Raw genomic sequence first — 25717 nt, 5'->3', positions numbered from 1 at the left:
CACCAGGAATCTCTGCTCAGAGGGGCTGATCACCAGGAATCTCTGCTCAGAGGGGCTGATCACCAGGAATCTCTGCTCAGAGGGGCTGATCACCAGGAATCTCTGCTCAGAGGGGCTGATCACCAGGAATCTCTGCTCAGAGGGGCTGATCACCAGGAATCTCTGCTCAGAGGGGCTGATCACCAGGAATCTCTGCTCAGAGGGGCTGATCACCAGGAATCTCTGCTCAGAGGGGCTGATCACCAGGAATCTCTGCTCAGAGGGGCTGATCACCAGGAATCTCTGCTCAGAGGGGCTGATCACCAGGAATCTCTGCTCAGAGGGGCTGATCACCAGGAATCTCTGCTCAGAGGGGCTGATCACCAGGAATCTCTGCTCAGAGGGGCTGATCACCAGGAATCTCTGCTCAGAGGGGCTGATCACCAGGAATCTCTGCTCAGAGGGGCTGATCACCAGGAATCTCTGCTCAGAGGGGCTGATCACCAGGAATCTCTGCTCAGAGGGGCTGATCACCAGGAATCTCTGCTCAGAGGGGCTGATCACCAGGAATCTCTGCTCAGAGGGGCTGATCACCAGGAATCTCTGCTCAGAGGGGCTGATCACCAGGAATCTCTGCTCAGAGGGGCTGATCACCAGGAATCTCTGCTCAGAGGGGCTGATCACCAGGAATCTCTGCTCAGAGGGGCTGATCACCAGGAATCTCTGCTCAGAGGGGCTGATCACCAGGAATCTCTGCTCAGAGGGGCTGATCACCAGGAATCTCTGCTCAGAGGGGCTGATCACCAGGAATCTCTGCTCAGAGGGGCTGATCACCAGGAATCTCTGCTCAGAGGGGCTGATCACCAGGAATCTCTGCTCAGAGGGGCTGATCACCAGGAATCTCTGCTCAGAGGGGCTGATCACCAGGAATCTCTGCTCAGAGGGGCTGATCACCAGGAATCTCTGCTCAGAGGGGCTGATCACCAGGAATCTCTGCTCAGAGGGGCTGATCACCAGGAATCTCTGCTCAGAGGGGCTGATCACCAGGAATCTCTGCTCAGAGGGGCTGATCACCAGGAATCTCTGCTCAGAGGGGCTGATCACCAGGAATCTCTGCTCAGAGGGGCTGATCACCAGGAATCTCTGCTCAGAGGGGCTGATCACCAGGAATCTCTGCTCAGAGGGGCTGATCACCAGGAATCTCTGCTCAGAGGGGCTGATCACCAGGAATCTCTGCTCAGAGGGGCTGATCACCAGGAATCTCTGCTCAGAGGGGCTGATCACCAGGAATCTCTGCTCAGAGGGGCTGATCACCAGGAATCTCTGCTCAGAGGGGCTGATCACCAGGAATCTCTGCTCAGAGGGGCTGATCACCAGGAATCTCTGCTCAGAGGGGCTGATCACCAGGAATCTCTGCTCAGAGGGGCTGATCACCAGGAATCTCTGCTCAGAGGGGCTGATCACCAGGAATCTCTGCTCAGAGGGGCTGATCACCAGGAATCTCTGCTCAGAGGGGCTGATCACCAGGAATCTCTGCTCAGAGGGGCTGATCACAAGGAATCTCTGCTCAGAGGGGCTGATCACAAGGAATCTCTGCTCAGAGGGGCTGATCACCAGGAATGTCTGCTCAGAGGGGCTGATCACCAGGAATGTCTGCTCAGAGTGGCTGATCACCAGGAATCTCTGCTCAGAGGGGCTGATCACCAGGAATCTCTGCTCAGAGGGGCTGATCACCAGGAATGTCTGCTCAGAGGGGCTGATCACCAGGAATCTCTGCTCAGAGGGGCTGATCATCAGGAATCTCTGCTCAGAGGGGCTGATCACAAGGAATCTCTGCTCAGAGGGGCTGATCACCAGGAATGTCTGCTCAGAGGGGCTGATCACCAGGAATGTCTGCTCAGAGGGGCTGATCACCAGGAATCTCTGCTCAGAGGGGCTGATCACCAGGAATCTCTGCTCAGAGGGGCTGATCACCAGGAATCTCTGCTCAGAGGGGCTGATCACCAGGAATCTCTGCTCAGAGGGGCTGATCACCAGGAATCTCTGCTCAGAGGGGCTGATCACCAGGAATCTCTGCTCAGAGGGGCTGATCACCAGGAATCTCTGCTCAGAGGGATTGTTCAGCCTGTATGCCTTCTCAGAGGGATGGATCATGCGGTATCCCTCCTCAGCAGGATTGATCACCAGGAATCCTTGCTAAGAGGGACTGATCGCTAGGAATCCCTGCTCAGTGCAACGGATCACCAGGAATCTCTGTTTAGAGGAACTAATCACCAGGAATCTCTGTTTAGAGGAACTGATCACCAGGAATCTCTGTTTAGAGGAACTGATCACCAGGAATGTCTGTTTAGAGGAACTGATCACCAGGAATCTCTGTTTAGAGGAACTGATCACCAGGAATCTCTGTTTAGAGGAACTGATCACCAGGAATCTCTGTTTAGAGGAACTGATCACCAGGAATCTCTGTTTAGAGGAACTAATCACCAGGAATCTCTGTTTAGAGGAACTAATCACCAGGAATCTCTGTTTAGAGGAACTAATCACCAGGAATCTCTGTTTAGAGGAACTGATCACCAGGAATCTCTGTTTAGAGGAACTGATCACCAGGAATCTCTGTTTAGAGGAACTGATCACCAGGAATCCCTGTTTAGAGGAACTGATCACCAGGAATCTCTGTTTAGAGGAACTGATCACCAGGAATCTCTGTTTAGAGGAACTAATCACCAGGAATCTCTGTTTAGAGGAACTGATCACCAGGAATCTCTGTTTAGAGGAACTGATCACCAGGAATCTCTGTTTAGAGGAACTGATCACCAGGAATCTCTGTTTAGAGGAACTAATCACCAGGAATCTCTGTTTAGAGGAACTGATCACCAGGAATCTCTGTTTAGAGGAACTGATCACCAGGAATCCCTGTTTAGAGGAACTGATCACCAGGAATCTCTGTTTAGAGGAACTGATCACCAGGAATCTCTGTTTAGAGGAACTGATCACCAGGAATCTCTGTTTAGAAGAACTGATCACCAGGAATCCCTGTTCAGAGGAACTGATCACCAGGAATCTCTGTTCAGAGGAACTGATCACAAGGAATGTCTGTTCAGAGGAACTGATCACCAGGAATCTCTGTTCAGAAAAACTGATCACCAGGAATCTCTGTTCAGAAAAACTGATCACCAGGAATCTCTGTTGAAAGGGACTGATCACCAGGAATCTCTGTTGAAAGGGACTGATCACCAGGAATCTCTGTTGAAAGGGACTGATCACCAGGAATCTCTGTTGAAAGGGACTGATCACCAGGAATCTCTGTTGAAAGGGACTGATCACCAGGAATCTCTGTTGAAAGGGACTGATCACCAGGAATCTCTGTTGAAAGGGACTGATCACCAGGAATCTCTGTTGAAAGGGACTGATCACCAGGAATCTCTGTTGAAAGGGACTGATCACCAGGAATCTCTGTTGAAAGGGACTGATCACCAGGAATCTCTGTTGAAAGGGACTGATCACCAGGAATCTCTGTTGAAAGGGACTGATCACCAGGAATCTCTGTTGAAAGGGACTGATCACCAGGAATCTCTGTTGAAAGGGACTGATCACCAGGAATCTCTGTTGAAAGGGACTGATCACCAGGAATCTCTGTTGAAAGGGACTGATCACCAGGAATCTCTGTTGAAAGGGACTGATCACCAGGAATCTCTGTTGAAAGGGACTGATCACCAGGAATCTCTGTTGAAAGGGACTGATCACCAGGAATCTCTGTTGAAAGGGACTGATCACCAGGAATCTCTGTTGAAAGGGACTGATCACCAGGAATCTCTGTTGAAAGGGACTGATCACCAGGAATCTCTGTTGAAAGGGACTGATCACCAGGAATCTCTGTTGAAAGGGACTGATCACCAGGAATCTCTGTTGAAAGGGACTGATCACCAGGAATCTCTGTTGAAAGGGACTGATCACCAGGAATCTCTGTTGAAAGGGACTGATCACCAGGAATCTCTGTTGAAAGGGACTGATCACCAGGAATCTCTGTTGAAAGGGACTGATCACCAGGAATCTCTGTTGAAAGGGACTGATCACCAGGAATCTCTGTTGAAAGGGACTGATCACCAGGAATCTCTGTTGAAAGGGACTGATCACCAGGAATCTCTGTTGAAAGGGACTGATCACCAGGAATCTCTGTTGAAAGGGACTGATCACCAGGAATCTCTGTTGAAAGGGACTGATCACCAGGAATCTCTGTTGAAAGGGACTGATCACCAGGAATCTCTGTTGAAAGGGACTGATCACCAGGAATCTCTGTTGAAAGGGACTGATCACCAGGAATCTCTGTTGAAAGGGACTGATCACCAGGAATCTCTGTTGAAAGGGACTGATCACCAGGAATCTCTGTTGAAAGGGACTGATCACCAGGAATCTCTGTTGAAAGGGACTGATCACCAGGAATCTCTGTTGAAAGGAACTGATCACCAGGAATCTTTGTTGAAAGGGACTGATCACCAGGAATCTCTGTTGCAAAGGACTGATCACCAGGAATCTCTGCTGAAAGGGACTGATCACCAGGAATCTCTGCTGAAAGGGACTGATCACCAGGAATCTCTGCTGAAAGGGACTGATCACCAGGAATCTCTGCTGAAAGGGACTGATCACCAGGAATCTCTGCTGAAAGAGACTGATCACCAGGAATCTCTGCTGAAAGGGACTGATCACCAGGAATCTCTGCTGAAAGGGACTGATCACCAAAAATCTCTGCTGAAAGGGACTGATCACCAGGAATCTCTGCTGAAAGGGACTGATCACCAGGAATCTCTGCTGAAAGGGACTGATCACCAGGAATCTCTGCTGAAAGGGGCTGATCACCAGGAATCTCTGCTCAGAGGGGCTGATCACCAGGAATCTCTGCTCAGAGGGGCTGATCACCAGGAATCTCTGCTCAGAGGGGCTGATCACAAGGAATCTCTGCTCAGAGGGGCTGATCACCAGGAATCTCTGCTCAGAGGGGCTGATCACCAGGAATCTCTGCTCAGAGGGGCTGATCACCAGGAATCTCTGCTCAGAGGGGCTGATCACCAGGAATCTCTGCTCAGAGGGGCTGATCACCAGGAATCTCTGCTCAGAGGGGCTGATCACCAGGAATCTCTGCTCAGAGGGGCTGATCACCAGGAATCTCTGCTCAGAGGGGCTGATCACCAGGAATCTCTGCTCAGAGGGGCTGATCACCAGGAATCTCTGCTCAGAGGGGCTGATCACCAGGAATCTCTGCTCAGAGGGGCTGATCACCAGGAATCTCTGCTCAGAGGGGCTGATCACCAGGAATCTCTGCTCAGAGGGGCTGATCACCAGGAATCTCTGCTCAGAGGGGCTGATCACCAGGAATCTCTGCTCAGAGGGGCTGATCACCAGGAATCTCTGCTCAGAGGGGCTGATCACCAGGAATCTCTGCTCAGAGGGGCTGATCACCAGGAATCTCTGCTCAGAGGGGCTGATCACCAGGAATCTCTGCTCAGAGGGGCTGATCACCAGGAATCTCTGCTCAGAGGGGCTGATCACCAGGAATCTCTGCTCAGAGGGGCTGATCACCAGGAATCTCTGCTCAGAGGTGCTGATCACCAGGAATCTCTGCTCAGAGGGGCTGATCACCAGGAATCTCTGCTCAGAGGGGCTGATCACCAGGAATCTCTGCTCAGAGGGGCTGATCACCAGGAATCTCTGCTCAGAGGGATTGTTCAGCATGTATGCCTGCTCAGAGGGATGGATCATGCGGTATCCCTCCTCAGCAGGATTGATCACCAGGAATCCTAGCTCAGAGGGACTGATCGCTAGGAATCCCTGCTCAGTGCAACGGATCACCAGGAATCTCTGTTTAGAGGAACTAATCACCAGGAATCTCTGTTTAGAGGAACTAATCACCAGGAATCTCTGTTTAGAGGAACTAATCACCAGGAATCTCTGTTTAGAGGAACTAATCACCAGGAATCTCTGTTTAGAGGAACTAATCACCAGGAATCTCTGTTTAGAGGAACTAATCACCAGGAATCTCTGTTTAGAGGAACTAATCACCAGGAATCTCTGTTTAGAGGAACTAATCACCAGGAATCTCTGTTCAGAGGAACTAATCACCAGGAATCTCTGTTCAGAGGAACTAATCACCAGGAATCTCTGTTTAGAGGAACTAATCACCAGGAATCTCTGTTTAGAGGAACTGATCACCAGGAATCTCTGTTTAGAGGAACTGATCACCAGGAATCTCTGTTTAGAGGAACTAATCACCAGGAATCTCTGTTTAGAGGAACTAATCACCAGGAATCTCTGTTTAGAGGAACTGATCACCAGGAATCTCTGTTTAGAGGAACTGATCACCAGGAATCTCTGTTTAGAGGAACTGATCACCAGGAATCTCTGTTTAGAGGAACTAATCACCAGGAATCTCTGTTTAGAGGAACTAATCACCAGGAATCTCTGTTTAGAGGAACTAATCACCAGGAATCTCTGTTTAGAGGAACTAATCACCAGGAATCTCTGTTCAGAGGAACTAATCACCAGGAATCTCTGTTTAGAGGAACTAATCACCAGGAATCTCTGTTTAGAGGAACTAATCACCAGGAATCTCTGTTTAGAGGAACTGATCACCAGGAATCTCTGTTTAGAGGAACTGATCACCAGGAATCTCTGTTTAGAGGAACTGATCACCAGGAATCTCTGTTTAGAGGAACTGATCACCAGGAATCCCTGTTTAGAGGAACTGATCACCAGGAATCACTGTTTAGAGGAACTGATCACCAGGAATCACTGTTTAGAGGAACTGATCACCAGGAATCTCTGCTCAGAAGGGCTGATCACCAGGAATCTCTGCTCAGAGGGATTGTTCAGCATGTATGCCTGCTCAGAGGGATGGATCATGCGGTATCCCTCCTCAGCAGGATTGATCACCAGGAATCCTAGCTCAGAGGGACTGATCGCTAGGAATCCCTGCTCAGTGCAACGGATCACCAGGAATCTCTGTTTAGAGGAACTAATCACCAGGAATCTCTGTTTAGAGGAACTAATCACCAGGAATCTCTGTTTAGAGGAACTAATCACCAGGAATCTCTGTTTAGAGGAACTAATCACCAGGAATCTCTGTTTAGGGGAACTAATCACCAGGAATCTCTGTTTAGAGGAACTAATCACCAGGAATCTCTGTTTAGAGGAACTAATCACCAGGAATCTCTGTTTAGAGGAACTAATCACCAGGAATCTCTGTTTAGAGGAACTAATCACCAGGAATCTCTGTTTAGAGGAACTAATCACCAGGAATCTCTGTTTAGAGGAACTAATCACCAGGAATCTCTGCTTAGAGGAACTAATCACCAGGAATCTCTGTTTAGAGGAACTAATCACCAGGAATCTCTGTTTAGAGGAACTAATCACCAGGAATCTCTGTTTAGAGGAACTAATCACCAGGAATCTCTGTTTAGAGGAACTAATCACCAGGAATCTCTGTTTAGAGGAACTAATCACCAGGAATCTCTGTTTAGAGGAACTGATCACCAGGAATCTCTGTTTAGAGGAACTGATCACCAGGAATCTCTGTTTAGAGGAACTAATCACCAGGAATCTCTGTTTAGAGGAACTAATCACCAGGAATCTCTGTTTAGAGGAACTAATCACCAGGAATCTCTGTTTAGAGGAACTAATCACCAGGAATCTCTGTTTAGAGGAACTAATCACCAGGAATCTCTGTTTAGAGGAACTAATCACCAGGAATCTCTGTTTAGAGGAACTAATCACCAGGAATCTCTGTTTAGAGGAACTGATCACCAGGAATCTCTGTTTAGAGGAACTGATCACCAGGAATCTCTGTTTAGAGGAACTGATCACCAGGAATCGCTGTTTAGAGGATCTGATCACCAGGAATCCCTGTTTAGAGGAACTGATCACCAGGAATCTCTGCTCAGAAGGGCTGATCACCAGGAATCTCTGCTCAGAGGGATTGTTCAGCATGTATGCCTGCTCAGAGGGATGGATCATGCGGTATCCCTCCTCAGCAGGATTGATCACCAGGAATCCTTGCTCAGAGGGACTGATCGCTAGGAATCCCTGCTCAGTGCAACGGATCACCAGGAATCTCTGTTTAGAGGAACTGATCACCAGGAATCTCTGTTTAGAGGAACTGATCACCTGGAATCTCTGTTTAGAGGAACTGATCACCTGGAATCTCTGTTTAGAGGAACTGATCACCAGGAATCTCTGTTTAGAGGAACTGATCACCAGGAATCTCTGTTTAGAGGAACTGATCACCAGGAATCTCTGTTTAGAGGAACTGATCACCAGGAATCTCTGTTTAGAGGAACTGATCACCAGGAATCTCTGTTTAGAGGAACTGATCACCAGGAATCTCTGTTTAGAGGAACGGATCACCAGGAATCTCTGTTTAGAGGAACGGATCACCAGGAAGCTCTGTTCAGAGGAACTAATCACCAGGAATCTCTGCTTAGAGGAACTAATCACCAGGAAATTCTGCTTAGAGGAACTAATCACCAGGAATCTCTGCTTAGAGGAACTAATCACCAGGAATCTCTGCTTAGAGGAACTAATCACCAGGAATCTCTGTTTAGAGGAACTAATCACCAGGAATCACTGTTTAGAGGAACTAATCACCAGGAATCTCTGTTTAGAGGAACGAATCACCAGGAATCTCTGTTTAGAGGAACTGATCACCAGCAATCTCTGTTTAGAGGAACTGATCACCAGGAATCTCTGTTTAGAGGAACGGATCACCAGGAATCTCTGTTTAGAGGAACGGATCACCAGGAATCTCTGTTTAGAGGAACGGATCACCAGGAATCTCTGTTTAGAGGAACGGATAACCAGGAATCTCTGTTTAGATAAACTGATCACCCGGAATCCGTGTTCAGAGGAACTGATCACCAGGAATCTCCGTTCAGAGGAACTGATCACCAGGAATCTCCGTTCAGAGGAACTGATCACCAGCAATCTCTGTTCAGAATGGTTGATCACCAGGAATCTCTGTTGAAAGGGACTGATCACCAGGAATCTCTTTTGAAAGGGACTGATCACCAGGAATCTCTTTTGAAAGGGACTGATCACCAGGAATCACTGTTGAAAGGGACTGATCACCAGGAATCTCTTTTGAAAGGGACTGATCACCAGGAACTCTGTTGAAAGGGACTGATCACCAGGAATCTCTGTTGAAAGGGACTGATCACCAGGAATCTCTGTTGAAAGGGACTGATCACCAGGAATCTCTGCTGAAAGGGACTGATCACCAGGAATCTCTGCTGAAAGGGACTGATCACCAGGAATCTCTGCTGAAAGGGACTGATCACCAGGAATCTCTGCTGAAAGGGACTGATCACCAGGAATCTCTGCTGAAAGGGACTGATCACCAGGAATCTCTGCTGAAAGGGACTGATCACCAGGAATCTCTGCTGAAAGGGACTGATCACCAGGAAACTCTGCTGAAAGGGACTGATCACCAGGAATCTCTGCTGAAAGGGACTGATCACCAGGAATCTCTGCTGAAAGGGACAGATCACCAGGAATCTCTGCTGAAAGGGACTGATCACCAGGAATCTCTGCTCAAAAGGGACTGATCACCAGAAATCTCTGCTGAAAGGGACTGATCACCAGAAATCTCTGCTGAAAGGGACTGATCACCAGGAATCTCTGCTGAAAGGGACTGATCACCAGGAATCTCTGCTGAAAGGGACTGATCACCAGGAATCTCTGCTGAAAGGGACTGATCACCAGGAATCTCTGCTGAAAGGGACTGATCACCAGGAATCTCTGCTGAAAGGGACTGATCACCAGGAATCTCTGCTGAAAGGGACTGCTCACCAGGAATCTCTGCAGAAAGGGACTGATCACCAGGAAACTCTGCTGAAAGGGACTGATCACCAGGAATCTCTGCTGAAAGGGACTGATCATCAGGAATCTCTGCTCAGAGGGACTGATCACCAGAAATCTCTGCTCAGAGGGACTGATCACCAGGAATCTCTGCTCAGAGGGGCTGATCACCAGGAATCTGCTCAGAGGGGCTGATCACCAGGAATCTCTGCTCAGAGGGGCTGATCACCAGGAATCTCTGCTCAGAGGGGCTGATCACCAGGAATCTCTGCTCAGAGGGGCTGATCACCAGGAATCTCTGCTCAGAGGGGCTGATCACCAGGAATCTCTGCTCAGAGGGGCTGATCACCAGGAATCTCTGCTCAGAGGGGCTGATCACCAGGAATCTCTGCTCAGAGGGGCTGATCACCAGGAATCTCTGCTCAGAGGGGCTGATCACCAGGAATCTCTGCTCAGAGGGGCTGATCACCAGGAATCTCTGCTCAGAGGGGCTGATCACCAGGAATATCTGCTCAGGGGGGCAGATCACCAGGAATCTCTGCTCAGGGGGGCTGATCACCAGGAATCTCTGCTCAGGGGGGCTGATCACCAGGAATCTCTGCTCAGGGGGGCTGATCACCAGGAATCTCTGCTCAGGGGGGCTGATCACCAGGAATCTCTGCTCAGGGGGGCTGATCACCAGGAATCTCTGCTCAGGGGGGCTGATCACCAGGAATCTCTGCTCAGGGGGGCTGATCACCAGGAATCTCTGCTCAGAGGGGCTGATCACCAGGAATCTCGGCTCAGAGGGGCTGATCACCAGGAATCTCGGCTCAGAGGGGCTGATCACCAGGAATCTCGGCTCAGAGGGGCTGATCACCAGGAATCTCGGCTCAGAGGGGCTGATCACCAGGAATCTCGGCTCAGAGGGGCTGATCACCAGGAATCTCGGCTCAGAGGGGCTGATCACCAGGAATCTCTGCTCAGAGGGGCTGATCACCAGGAATCTCTGCTCAGAGGGGCTGATCACCAGGAATCTCTGCTCAGAGGGGCTGATCACCAGGAATCTCTGCTCAGAGGGGCTGATCACCAGGAATCTCTGCTCAGAGGGGCTGATCACCAGGAATCTCTGCTCAGAGGGGCTGATCACCAGGAATCTCTGCTCAGAGGGGCTGATCACCAGGAATCTCTGCTCAGAGGGGCTGATCACCAGGAATCTCTGCTCAGAGGGGCTGATCACCAGGAATCTCTGCTCAGAGGGGCTGATCACCAGGAATCTCTGCTCAGAGGGGCTGATCACCAGGAATCGCTGCTCAGAGGGGCTGATCACCAGGAATCTCTGCTCAGAGGGGCTGATCACCAGGAATCTCTGCTCAGAGGGGCTGATCACCAGGAATCGCTGCTCAGTGGGGCTGATCACCAGGAATCGCTGCTCAGTGGGGCTGATCACCAGGAATCGCTGCTCAGTGGGGCTGATCACCAGGAATCGCTGCTCAGAGGGGCTGATCACCAGGAATCGCTGCTCAGAGGGGCTGATCACCAGGAATCTCTGCTCAGAGGGGCTGATCACCAGGAATCTCTGCTCAGAGGGGCTGATCACCAGGAATCTCTGCTCAGAGGGGCTGATCACCAGGAATCTCTGCTCAGAGGGGCTGATCACCAGGAATCTCTGCTCAGAGGGGCTGATCACCAGGAATCTCTGCTCAGAGGGGCTGATCACCAGGAATCTCTGCTCAGAGGGGCTGATCACCAGGAATCTCTGCTCAGAGGGGCTGATCACCAGGAATCTCTGCTCAGAGGGGCTGATCACCAGGAATCTCTGCTCAGAGGGGCTGATCACCAGGAATCTCTGCTCAGAGGGGCTGATCACCAGGAATCTCTGCTCAGAGGGGCTGATCACCAGGAATCTCTGCTCAGAGGGGCTGATCACCAGGAATCTCTGCTCAGAGGGGCTGATCACCAGGAATCTCTGCTCAGAGGGGCTGATCACCAGGAATCTCTGCTCAGAGGGGCTGATCACCAGGAATCTCTGCTCAGAGGGCTGATCACCAGGAATGATCACCAGGAATCTCTGCTCAGAGGGGACTGATCACCAGGAATCTCTGCTCAGAGGGACTGATCACCAGGAATCTCTGCTCAGAGGGACTGATCACCAGAATCTCTGCTCAGAGGGACTGATCACCAGGAATCTCTGCTCAGAGGGACTGATCACCAGGAATCTCTGCTCAGAGGGACTGATCACCAGGAATCTCTGCTCAGAGGGACTGATCACCAGGAATCTCTGCTCAGAGGGACTGATCACCAGGAATCTCTGCTCAGAGGGACTGATCACCAGGAATCTCTGCTCAGAGGGACTGATCACCAGGAATCTCTGCTCAGAGGGACTGATCACCAGGAATCTCTGCTCAGAGGGACTGATCACCTGGAATCTCTGCTCAGAGGGACTGATCACCAGGAATCTCTGCTCAGAGGGACTGATCACCAGGAATCTCTGCCTCAGAGGGACTGATCACCAGGAATCTCTGCTCAGAGGGACTGATCACCAGGAATCTCTGCTCAGAGGGACTGATCACCAGGAATCTCTGCTCAGAGGGACTGATCACCAGGAATCTCTGCTCAGAGGGACTGATCACCAGGAATCTCTGCTCAGAGGGACTGATCACCAGGAATCTCTGCTCAGAGGGACTGATCACCAGGAATCTCTGCTCAGAGGGACTGATCACCAGGAATCTCTGCTCAGAGGGATGATCACCAGGAATCTCTGCTCAGAGGGGACTGATCAACAGGAATCTCTGCTCAGAGGGACTGATCAACAGGAATCTCTGCTCAGAGGGACTGATCAACAGGAATCTCTGCTCAGAGGGACTGATCAACAGGAATCTCTGCTCAGAGGGCCTGATCAACAGGAATCTCTGCTCAGAGGGACTGATCAACAGGAATCTCTGCTCAGAGGGACTGATCAACAGGAATCTCTGCTCAGAGGGACTGATCAACAGGAATCTCTGCTCAGAGGGACTGATCAACAGGAATGTCTGCTCAGAAGGACTGATCAACAGGAATCTCTGCTCAGAGGGACTGATCAACAGGAATCTCTGCTCAGAGGGACTGATCAACAGGAATCTCTGCTCAGAGGGACTGATCAACAGGAATCTCTGCTCAGAGGGACTGATCAACAGGAATCTCTGCTCAGAGGGGCTGATCACAGGAATCTCTGCTCAGAGGGACTGATCAACAGGAATCTCTGCTCAGAGGGACTGATCAACTGGAATCTCTGCTCAGAGGGACTGATCAACAGGAATCTCTGCTCAGAGGGACTGATCAAACAGGAATCGTCTGCTCAGAGGGACTGATCAACAGGAATCTCTGCTCAGAGGGACTGATCACCAGGAATCTCTGCTCAGAGGGACTGATCACCAGGAATCTCTGCTCAGAGGGGCTGATCACCAGGAATCTCTGCTCAGAGGGGCTGATCACCAGGAATCTCTGCTCAGAGGGGCTGATCACCAGGAATCTCTGCTCAGAGGGGCTGATCACCAGGAATCTCTGCTCAGAGGGGCTGATCACCAGGAATCTCTGCTCAGAGGGGCTGATCACCAGGAATCTCTGCTCAGAGGGGCTGATCACCAGGAATCTCTGCTCAGAGGGGCTGATCACCAGGAATCTCTGCTCAGAGGGGCTGATCACCAGGAATCTCTGCTCAGAGGGGCTGATCACCAGGAATCTCTGCTCAGAGGGGCTGATCACCAGGAATCTCTGCTCAGAGGGGCTGATCACCAGGAATCTCTGCTCAGAGGGGCTGATCACCAGGAATCTCTGCTCAGAGGGGCTGATCACCAGGAATCTCTGCTCAGAGGGGCTGATCACCAGGAATCTCTGCTCAGAGGGGCTGATCACCAGGAATCTCTGCTCAGAGGGGCTGATCACCAGGAATCTCTGCTCAGAGGGGCTGATCACCAGGAATCTCTGCTCAGGGGGGCTGATCACCAGGAATCTCTGCTCAGGGGGGCTGATCACCAGGAATCTCTGCTCAGAGGGGCTGATCACCAGGAATCTCTGCTCAGAGGGGCTGATCACCAGGAATCTCTGCTCAGAGGGGCTGATCACCAGGAATCTCTGCTCAGAGGGGCTGATCACCAGGAATCTCTGCTCAGAGGGGCTGATCACCAGGAATCTCGGCTCAGAGGGGCTGATCACCAGGAATCCTGCTCAGAGGGGCTGATCACCAGGAATCCTGCTCAGAGGGCTGAGTCACCAGGAATCTCTGCTCAGAGGGGCTGATCACCAGGAATCTCTGCTCAGAGGGGCTGATCACCAGGAATCTCTGCTCAGAGGGGCTTGATCACCAGGAATCCTGCTCAGAGGGGCTGATCACCAGGAATCTCTGCTCAGAGGGGCTGATCACCAGAATCTCTGCTCAGAGGGGCTGATCACCAGGAATCTCTGCTCAGAGGGGCTGATCACCAGGAATCTCTGCTCAGAGGGGCTGATCACCAGGAATCTCTGCTCAGAGGGGCTGATCACCAGGAATCTCTGCTCAGAGGGGCTGATCACCAGGAATCTCTGCTCAGAGGGGCTGATCACCAGGAATCTCTGCTCAGAGGGGCTGATCACCAGGAATCTCTGCTCAGAGGGGACTGATCACCAGGAATCTCTGCTCAGAGGGACTGATCACCAGGAATCTCTGCTCAGAGGGGACTGATCACCAGGAATCTCTGCTCAGAGGGCTGATCACCAGGAATCTCTGCTCAGAGGGGACTGATCACCAGGAATCTCTGCTCAGAGGGACTGATCACCAGGAATCTCTGCTCAGAGGGACTGATCACCAGGAATCTCTGCTCAGAGGGCTGATCACCAGGAATCTCTGCTCAGAGGGCTGATCACCAGGAATCTCTGCTCAGAGGGGCTGATCACCAGGAATCTCTGCTCAGAGGGACTGATCACCAGGAATCTCTGCTCAGAGGGGCTGATCACCAGGAATCTCTGCTCAGAGGGGACTGATCACCAGGAATCTCTGCTCAGAGGGGCTGATCACCAGGAATCTCTGCTCAGAGGGCTGATCACCAGGAATCTCTGCTCAGAGGGGCTGATCACCAGGAATCTCTGCTCAGAGGGGCTGATCACCAGGAATCTCTGCTCAGAGGGACTGATCACCAGGAATCTCTGCTCAGAGGGACTGATCACCAGGAATCTCTGCTCAGAGGGGCTGATCACCAGGAATCTCTGCTCAGAGGGACTGATCACCAGGAATCTCTGCTCAGAGGGGCTGATCACCAGGAATCTCTGCTCAGAGGGACTGATCACCAGGAATCTCTGCTCAGAGGGACTGATCACCAGGAATCTCTGCTCAGAGGGACTGATCACCAGGAATCTCTGCTCAGAGGGACTGATCACCAGGAATCTCTGCTCAGAGGGACTGATCACCAGGAATCTCTGCTCAGAGGGACTGATCACCAGGAATCTCTGCTCAGAGGGACTGATCACCAGGAATCTCTGCTCAGAGGGACTGATCACCAGGAATCTCTGCTCAGAGGGACTGATCACCAGGAATCTCTGCTCAGAGGGACTGATCACCAGGAATCTCTGCTCAGAGGGACTGATCACCAGGAATCTCTGCTCAGAGGGACTGATCACCAGGAATCTCTGCTCAGAGGGACTGATCACCAGGAATCTCTGCTCAGAGGGACTGATCACCAGGAATCTCTGCTCAGAGGGACTGATCACCAGGAATCTCTGCTCAGAGGGACTGATCACCAGGAATCTCTGCTCAGAGGGACTGATCACCAGGAATCTCTGCTCAGAGGGACTGATCACCAGGAATCTCTGCTCAGAGGGACTGATCACCAGGAATCTCTGCTCAGAGGGACTGATCACCAGGAATCTCTGCTCAGAGGGACTGATCACCAGGAATCTCTGCTCAGAGGGACTGATCACCAGGAATCTCTGCTCAGAGGGACTGATCACCAGGAATCTCTGCTCAGAGGGACTGATCACCAGGAATCTCTGCTCAGAGGGACTGATCAACAGGAATCTCTGCTCAGAGGGACTGATCAACAGAATCTCTGCTCAGAGGGGACTGATCAACAGGAATCTCTGCTCAGAGGGACTGATCAACAGGAATCTCTGCTCAGAGGGACTGATCAACAGGAATCTCTGCTCAGAGGGACTGATCAACAGGAATCTCTGCTCAGAGGGACTGATCAACAGGAATCTCTGCTCAGAGGGACTGGATCAACAGGAATCTCTGCTCAGAGGGACTGATCAACAGGAATCTCTGCTCAGAGGGACTGATCAACAGGAATCTCTGCTCAGAGGGACTGATCAACAGGAATCTCTGCTCAGAGGGACTGATCAACAGTAATCTCTGCTCAGAGGGACTGATCAACAGGAATCTCTGCTCAGAGGGACTGATCAACAGGAATCTCTGCTCAGAGGGACTGATCAACAGGAATCTCTGCTCAGAGGGACTGATCAACAGGAATCTCTGCTCAGAGGGACTGATCAACAGGAATCTCTGCTCAGAGGGACTGATCAACAGGAATCTCTGCTCAGAGGGACTGATCAACAGGAATCTCTGCTCAGAGGGACTGATCAACAGGAATCTCTGCTCAGAGGGACTGATCAACAGGAATCTCTGCTCAGGGGGACTGATCAACAGGAATCTCTGCTCAGAGGGACTGATCAACAGGAATCTCTGCTCAGAGGGACTGATCAACAGGAATCTCTGCTCAGAGGGACTGATCAACAGGGAATCTCTGCTCAGAGGACTGATCAACAAGGAATCTCTGCTCAGAGGGACTGATCAACAGGAATCTCTGCTCAGAGGGACTGATCACCAGGAATCTCTGCTCAGAGGGACTGATCACCAGGAATCTCTGCTCAGGAGGGACTGATCAACAGGAATCTCTGCTCAGAGGGACTGATCAACAGGAATCTCTGCTCAGAGGGACTGATCAACAGGAATCTCTGCTCAGAGGGACTGATCAACAGGGAATCTCTGCTCAGAGGGACTGATCAACAGGAATCTCTGCTCAGAGGGACTGATCAACAGAATCTCTGCTCAGAGGGACTGATCAACAGGAATCTCTGCTCAGAGGGACTGATCAACAGGAATCTCTGCTCAGAGGGACTGATCAACAGGAATCTCTGCTCAGAGGGACTGATCAACAGGAATCTCTGCTCAGAGGGACTGATCAACCAGGAATCTCTGCTCAGAGGGACTGATCACCAGGAATCTCTGCTCAGAGGGACTGATCACAGGAATCTCTGCTCAGAGGGGACTGATCAACAGGAATCTCTGCTCAGAGGGACTGATCAACAGGATCTCTGCTCAGAGGGACTGATCAACAGGAATCTCTGCTCAGAGGGACTGATCAACAGGAATCTCTGCTCAGAGGGGACTGATCAACAGGAATCTCTGCTCAGAGGGACTGATCAACAGGAATCTCTGCTCAGAGGGACTGATCACCAGGAATCTCTGCTCAGAGGGACTGATCAACAGGAATCTCTGCTCAGAGGGACTGATCAACAGGAATCTCTGCTCAGAGGGACTGATCAACAGGAATCTCTGCTCAGAGGGACTGATCAACAGGAATCTCTGCTCAGAGGGACTGATCAACAGGAATCTCTGCTCAGAGGGACTGATCAACAGGAATCTCTGCTCAGAGGGACTGATCAACAGGAATCTCTGCTCAGAGGGACTGATCAACAGGAATCTCTGCTCAGAGGGACTGATCAACAGGAATCTCTGCTCAGAGGGACTGATCAACAGGAATCTCTGCTCAGAGGGACTGATCAACAGGAATCTCTGCTCAGAGGGACTGATCAACAGGAATCTCTGCTCAGAGGGACTGATCAACAGGAATCTCTGCTCAGAGGGACTGATCAACAGGAATCTCTGCTCAGAGGGACTGATCACCAGGAATCTCTGCTCAGAGGGACTGATCAACAGGAATCTCTGCTCAGAGGGACTGATCAACAGGAATCTCTGCTCAGAGGGACTGATCAACAGGAATCTCTGCTCAGAGGGACTGATCAACAGGAATCTCTGCTCAGAGGGACTGATCAACAGGAATCTCTGCTCAGAGGGACTGATCAACAGGAATCTCTGCTCAGAGGGACTGATCAACAGGAATCTCTGCTCAGAGGGACTGATCAACAGGAATCTCTGCTCAGAGGGACTGATCAACAGGAATCTCTGCTCAGAGGGACTGATCAACAGGAATCTCTGCTCAGAGGGACTGATCAACAGGAATCTCTGCTCAGAGGGACTGATCAACAGGAATCTCTGCTCAGAGGGACTGATCAACAGGAATCTCTGCTCAGAGGGACTGATCAACAGGAATCTCTGCTCAGAGGGACTGATCAACAGGAATCTCTGCTCAGAGGGACTGATCAACAGGAATCTCTGCTCAGAGGGACTGATCAACAGGAATCTCTGCTCAGAGGGACTGATCAACAGGAATCTCTGCTCAGAGGGACTGATCAACAGGAATCTCTGCTCAGAGGGACTGATCACCAGGAATCTCTGCTCAGAGGGACTGATCACAGGAATCTCTGCTCAGAGGGACTGATCAACAGGAATCTCTGCTCAGAGGGACTGATCACCAGGAATCTCTGCTCAGAGGGACTGATCACCAGGAATCTCTGCTCAGAGGGACTGATCAACAGGAATCTCTGCTCAGAGGGACTGATCAACAGGAATCTCTGCTCAGAGGGACTGATCAACAGGAATCTCTGCTCAGAGGGACTGATCAACAGGAATCTCTGCTCAGAGGGACTGATCAACAGGAATCTCTGCTCAGAGGGACTGATCAACAGGAATCTCTGCTCAGAGGGACTGATCAACAGGAATCTCTGCTCAGAGGGACTGATCAACAGGAATCTCTGCTCAGAGGGACTGATCAACAGGAATCTCTGCTCAGAGGGACTGATCAACAGGAATCTCTGCTCAGAGGGACTGATCAACAGGAATCTCTGCTCAGAGGGACTGATCAACAGGAATCTCTGCTCAGAGGGACTGATCAACAGGAATCTCTGCTCAGAGGGACTGATCAACAGGAATCTCTGCTCAGAGGGACTGATCACCAGGAATCTCTGCTCAGAGGGACTGATCACCAGGAATCTCTGCTCAGAGGGACTGATCACCAGGAATCTCTGCTCAGAGGGACTGATCAACAGGAATCTCTGCTCAGAGGGACTGATCACCAGGAATCTCTGCTCAGAGGGACTGATCACCAGGAATCTCTGCTCAGAGGGACTGATCACCAGGAATCTCTGCTCAGAGGGACTGATCACCAGGAATCTCTGCTCAGAGGGCTGATCACCAGGAATCTCTGCTCAGAGGGACTGATCACCAGGAATCTCTGCTCAGAGGGACTGATCACCAGGAATCTCTGCTCAGAGGGACTGATCACCAGGAATCTCTGCTCAGAGGGACTGATCACCAGGAATCTCTGCTCAGAGGGACTGATCACCAGGAATCTCTGCTCAGAGGGACTGATCACCAGGAATCTCTGCTCAGAGGGACTGATCACCAGGAATCTCTGCTCAGAGGGACTGATCACCAGGAATCTCTGCTCAGAGGGACTGATCACCAGGAATCTCTGCTCAGAGGAACTGATCACCAGGAATCTCTGCTCAGAGGGACTGATCACCAGGAATCTCTGCTCAGAGGGACTGATCACCAGGAATCTCTGCTCAGAGGGACTGATCACCAGGAATCTCTGCTCAGAGGGACTGATCACCAGGAATCTCTGCTCAGAGGGACTGATCACCAGGAATCTCTGCTCAGAGGGACTGATCACCAGGAATCTCTGCTCAGAGGGACTGATCACCAGGAATCTCTGCTCAGAGGGACTGATCACCAGGAATCTCTGCTCAGAGGGACTGATCACCAGGAATCTCTGCTCAGAGGGACTGATCACCAGGAATCTCTGCTCAGAGGAACTGATCACCAGGAATCTCTGCTCAAAGGGACTGATCACCAGGAATCTCTGCTCAGAGGGACTGATCACCAGGAATCTCTGTCAGAGGGACTGATCACCAGGAATCTCTGTTCAGAGGGACTGATCACCAGGAATCTCTGTTCAGAGGAACTGATCACCAGGAATCTCTGTTCAGAGGAACTGATCACCAGGAATCTCTGTTCAGAGGGACTGATCACCAGGAATCTCTGTTGAGAGGGACTGATCACCAGGAATCTCTGTTCAGAGGGACTGATCACCAGGAATCTCTGCTCAGAGGGACTGATCACCAGGAATCTCTGCTCAGAGGGACTGATCACCAGGAATCTCTGCTCAGAGGGACTGATCACCAGGAATCTCTGCTCAGAGGGACTGATCACCAGGAATCTCTGCTCAAAGGGACTGATCACCAGGAATCTCTGCTCAGAGGGACTGATCACCAGGAATCTCTGCTCAGAGGGACTGATCACCAGGAATCTCTGCTCAGAGGGACTGATCACCAGGAATCTCTGTTTAGAGGAACTAATCACCAGAAATCTCTGTTTAGAGGAACTAATCACCAGAAATCTCTGTTTAGAGGAACTAATCACCAGGAATCTCTGCTCAGAGGGGCTGATCACCAGGAATCTCTGCTCAGAGGGGCTGATCACCAGGAATCTCTGCTCAGAGGGGCTGATCACCAGGAATCTCTGCTCAGAGGGGCTGATCACCAGGAATCTCTGCTCAGAGGGGCTGATCACCAGGAATCTCTGCTCAGAGGGGCTGATCACCAGGAATCTCTGCTCAGAGGGGCTGATCACCAGGAATCTCTGCTCAGAGGGACTGATCACCAGGAATCTCTGCTCAGAGGGCTGATCACCAGGAATCTCTGCTCAGAGGGACTGATCACCAGGAATCTCTGCTCAGAGGGACTGATCACCAGGAATCTCTGCTCAGAGGAACTGATCACCAGGAATCTCTGCTCAGAGGGACTGATCACCAGAAATCTCTGCTCAGAGGAACTGATCACCAGGAATCTCTGCTCAGAGGACTGATCACCAGGAATCTCTGCTCAGAGGGACTGATCACCAGGAATCTCTGCTCAGAGGGACTGATCACCAGGAATCTCTGCTCAGAGGGGCTGATCACCAGGAATCTCTGCTCAGAGGGACTGATCACCAGGAATCTCTGCTCAGAGGGACTGATCACCAGGAATCTCTGCTCAGAGGGACTGATCACCAGGAATCTCTGCTCAGAGGGACTGATCACCAGGAATCTCTGCTCAGAGGGACTGATCACCAGGAATCTCTGCTCAGAGGGACTGATCACCAGGAATCTCTGCTCAGAGGGACTGATCACCAGGAATCTCTGCTCAGAGGGACTGATCACCAGGAATCTCTGCTCAGAGGGGCTGATCACCAGGAATCTCTGCTCAGAGGGACTGATCACCAGGAATCTCTGCTCAGAGGGACTGATCACCAGGAATCTCTGCTCAGAGGGACTGATCACCAGGAATCTCTGCTCAGAGGGACTGATCACCAGGAATCTCTGCTCAGAGGGACTGATCACCAGGAATCTCTGCTCAGAGGGACTGATCACCAGGAATCTCTGCTCAGAGGGACTGATCACCAGGAATCTCTGCTCAGAGGGACTGATCACCAGGAATCTCTGCTCAGAGGGACTGATCACCAGGAATCTCTGCTCAGAGGGACTGATCACCAGGAATCTCTGCTCAGAGGGACTGATCACCAGGAATCTCTGCTCAGAGGGACTGATCACCAGGAATCTCTGCTCAGAGGGACTGATCACCAGGAATCTCTGCTCAGAGGGACTGATCACCAGGAATCTCTGCTCAGAGGGACTGATCACCAGGAATCTCTGCTCAGAGGGACTGATCACCAGGAATCTCTGCTCAGAGGGACTGATCACCAGGAATCTCTGCTCAGAGGGACTGATCACCAGGAATCTCTGCTCAGAGGGACTGATCACCAGGAATCTCTGCTCAGAGGGACTGATCACCAGGAATCTCTGCTCAGAGGGACTGATCACCAGGAATCTCTGCTCAGAGGGACTGATCACCAGGAATCTCTGCTCAGAGGGGCTGATCACCAGGAATCTCTGCTCAGAGGGGCTGATCACCAGGAATCTCTGCTCAGAGGGGCTGATCACAGGAATCTCTGCTCAGAGGGGCTGATCACCAGGAATCTCTGCTCAGAGGGCTGATCACCAGGAATCTCTGCTCAGAGGGCTGATCACCAGGAATCTCTGCTCAGAGGGGCTGATCACCAGGAATCTCTGCTCAGAGGGCTGATCACCAGGAATCTCTGCTCAGAGGGCTGATCACCAGGAATCTCTGCTCAGAGGGGCTGATCACCAGGAATCTCCTGCTCAGAGGGGCTGATCACCAGGAATCTCTGCTCAGAGGGGCTGATCACCAGGAATCTCTGCTCAGAGGGGCTGATCACCAGGAATCTCTGCTCAGAGGGCTGATCACCAGGAATCTCTGCTCAGAGGGCTGATCACCAGGAATCTCTGCTCAGAGGGCTGATCACAGGAATCTCTGCTCAGAGGGACTGATCAACAGGAATCTCTGCTCAGAGGGACTGATCAACCAGGAATCTCGGCTCAGAGGGGACTGATCAACAGGAAATCTCTGCTCAGAGGGGACTGATCAACAGGGAATCTCTGCTCAGAGGGATGATCAACAGGAATCTCTGCTCAGAGGGGACTGATCAACAGGAATCTCTGCTCAGAGGGACTGATCAACAGAAGCTCTGCTCAGAGGGACTGATCAACAGGAATCTCTGCTCAGAGGGACTGATCAACAGGAATCTCTGCTCAGAGGGTACTGATCAACAGGAATCTTCTGCTCAGAGGGACTGATCACCAGGAATCTTCTGCTCAGAGGGACTGATCAACAGGAATCTCTGCTCAGAGGGACTGATCACATGAATGTCTGCTCAGAGGGACTGATCAACAGGAATCTCTGCTCAGAGGGACTGATCAACAGGAATCTCTGCTCAGAGGGACTGATCAACAGGAATCTCTGCTCAGAGGGACTGATCAACAGGAATCTCTGCTCAGAGGGACTGATCAACCGGAATCTCTGCTCAGAGGGACTGATCAACCGGAATCTCTGCTCAGAGGGACTGATCAACCGGAATCTCTGCTCAGAGGGACTGATCAACCGGAATCTCTGCTCAGAGGGACTGATCAACAGGAATCTCTGCTCAGAGGGACTGATCAACAGGAATCTCTGCTCAGAGGGACTGATCAACAGGAATCTCTGCTCAGAGGGACTGATCAACAGGAATCTCTGCTCAGAGGGACTGATCAACAGGAATCTCTGCTCAGAGGGACTGATCAACAGGAATCTCTGCTCAGAGGGACTGATCAACAGGAATCTCTGCTCAGAGGGACTGATCAACAGGAATCTCTGCTCAGAGGGACTGATCAACAGGAATCTCTGCTCAGAGGGACTGATCAACAGGAATCTCTGCTCAGAGGGACTGATCACCAGGAATCTCTGCTCAGAGGGACTGATCAACAGGAATCTCTGCTCAGAGGGACTGATCACAGGAATCTCTGCTCAGAGGGACTGATCAACAGGAATCTCTGCTCAGAGGGACTGATCAACAGGAATCTCTGCTCAGAGGGACTGATCAACAGGAATCTCTGCTCAGAGGGACTGATCAACAGGAATCTCTGCTCAGAGGGACTGATCAACAGGAATCTCTGCTCAGAGGGACTGATCAACAGGAATCTCTGCTCAGAGGGACTGATCAACAGGAATCTCTGCTCAGAGGGACTGATCACCAGGAATCTCTGCTCAGAGGGACTGATCAACAGGAATCTCTGCTCAGAGGGACTGATCAACAGGAATCTCTGCTCAGAGGGACTGATCAACAGGAATCTCTGCTCAGAGGGACTGATCACCAGGAATCTCTGCTCAGAGGGACTGATCACCAGGAATCTCTGCTCAGAGGGACTGATCAACAGGAATCTCTGCTCAGAGGGACTGATCAACAGGAATCTCTGCTCAGAGGGACTGATCACCAGGAATCTCTGCTCAGAGGGACTGATCAACAGGAATCTCTGCTCAGAGGGACTGATCAACAGGAATCTCTGCTCAGAGGGGACTGATCACCAGGAATCTCTGCTCAGAGGGACTGATCACACAGGAATCTCCTGCTCAGAGGGACTGATCAACAGGAATCTCTGCTCTGAGGGACTGATCAACAGGAATCTCTGCTCAGAGGGACTGATCAACAGGAATCTCTGCTCAGAGGGACTGATCAACAGGAATCCTCTGCTCAGAGGGACTGATCAACAGGTAATCTCTGCTCAGAGGGACTGATCAACAGGAAATCTCTGCTCAGAGGGACTGATCAACAGGAATCTCTGCTCAGAGGGGACTGATCAACAGGAATCTCTGCTCAGAGGGACTGATCAACAGGAATCTCTGCTCAGAGGGACTGATCAACAGGAATCTCTGCTCAGAGGGACTGATCAACAGGAATCTCTGCTCAGAGGGACTGATCAACAGGAATCTCTGCTCAGAGGGACTGATCAACAGGAATCTCTGCTCAGAGGGACTGATCAACAGGAATCTCTGCTCAGAGGGACTGATCAACAGGATCTCTGCTCAGAGGGACTGATCAACAGGAATCTCTGCTCAGAGGGACTGATCAACAGGAATCTCTGCTCAGAGGGACTGATCAACAGGAATCTCTGCTCAGAGGGACTGATCAACAGGAATCTCTGCTCAGAGGGACTGATCAACAGGAATCTCTGCTCAGAGGGACTGATCAACAGGAATCTCTGCTCAGAGGGACTGATCACAGGAATCTCTGCTCAGAGGGACTGATCAACAGGAATCTCTGCTCAGAGGGACTGATCAACAGGAATCTCTGCTCAGAGGGACTGATCAACAGAATCTCTGCTCAGAGGGACTGATCAACAGGAATCTCTGCTCAGAGGGACTGATCAACAGGGAATCTCTGCTCAGAGGGACTGATCAACAGGAATCTCTGCTCAGAGGGGACTGATCAACAGGAATCTCTGCTCAGAGGGACTGATCACCAGGAATCTCTGCTCAGAGGGACTGATCACCAGGAATCTCTGCTCAGAGGGACTGATCACCAGGAATCTCTGCTCAGAGGGACTGATCACCAGGAATCTCTGCTCAGAGGGACTGATCACCAGGAATCTCTGCTCAGAGGGACTGATCACCAGGAATCTCTGCTCAGAGGGACTGATCACCAGGAATCTCTGCTCAGAGGGACTGATCACCAGGAATCTCTGCTCAGAGGGACTGATCACCAGGAATCTCTGCTCAGAGGGACTGATCACCAGGAATCTCTGCTCAGAGGGACTGATCACCAGGAATCTCTGCTCAGAGGGACTGATCACCAGGAATCTCTGCTCAGAGGGACTGATCACCAGGAATCTCTGCTCAGAGGGACTGATCACCAGGAATCTCTGCTCAGAGGGACTGATCACCAGGAATCTCTGCTCAGAGGGACTGATCACCAGGAATCTCTGCTCAGAGGGACTGATCAACAGGAATCTCTGCTCAGAGGGACTGATCACCAGGAATCTCTGCTCAGAGGGACTGATCACCAGGAATCTCTGCTCAGAGGGGCTGATCACCAGGAATCTCTGCTCAGAGGGGCTGATCACCAGGAATCTCTGCTCAGAGGGGCTGATCACCAGGAATCTCTGCTCAGAGGGGCTGATCACCAGGAATCTCTGCTCAGAGGGCTGATCACCAGGAATCTCTGCTCAGAGGGCTGATCACCAGGAATCTCTGCTCAGAGGGACTGATCACCAGGAATCTCTGCTCAGAGGGACTGATCACCAGGAATCTCTGCTCAGAGGGACTGATCACCAGGAATCTCTGCTCAGAGGGGCTGATCACCAGGAATCTCTGCTCAGAGGGGCTGATCACCAGGAATCTCTGCTCAGAGGGGCTG

The 25717-nt window shown here is 51.4% G+C and overlaps 1 protein-coding gene across 2 annotated transcripts in view; it reads right to left on the bottom strand.

Annotated features, from left to right (window-relative positions):
- Positions 1-25717, bottom strand: part of LOC121280986 (rab-like protein 6) — a 264891-nt gene that overhangs the window by 217875 nt on the left and 21299 nt on the right. The gene's annotated exons all lie outside the window — the stretch shown is intronic.

The sequence above is a fragment of the Carcharodon carcharias genome, chromosome 8 (assembly GCF_017639515.1).
Source record: "Carcharodon carcharias isolate sCarCar2 chromosome 8, sCarCar2.pri, whole genome shotgun sequence".
NCBI lineage: Eukaryota > Metazoa > Chordata > Chondrichthyes > Lamniformes > Lamnidae > Carcharodon > Carcharodon carcharias.
Note: the sequence above shows the minus strand (reverse complement) of the source record. Positions and strands in the feature narration are given on the sequence as shown.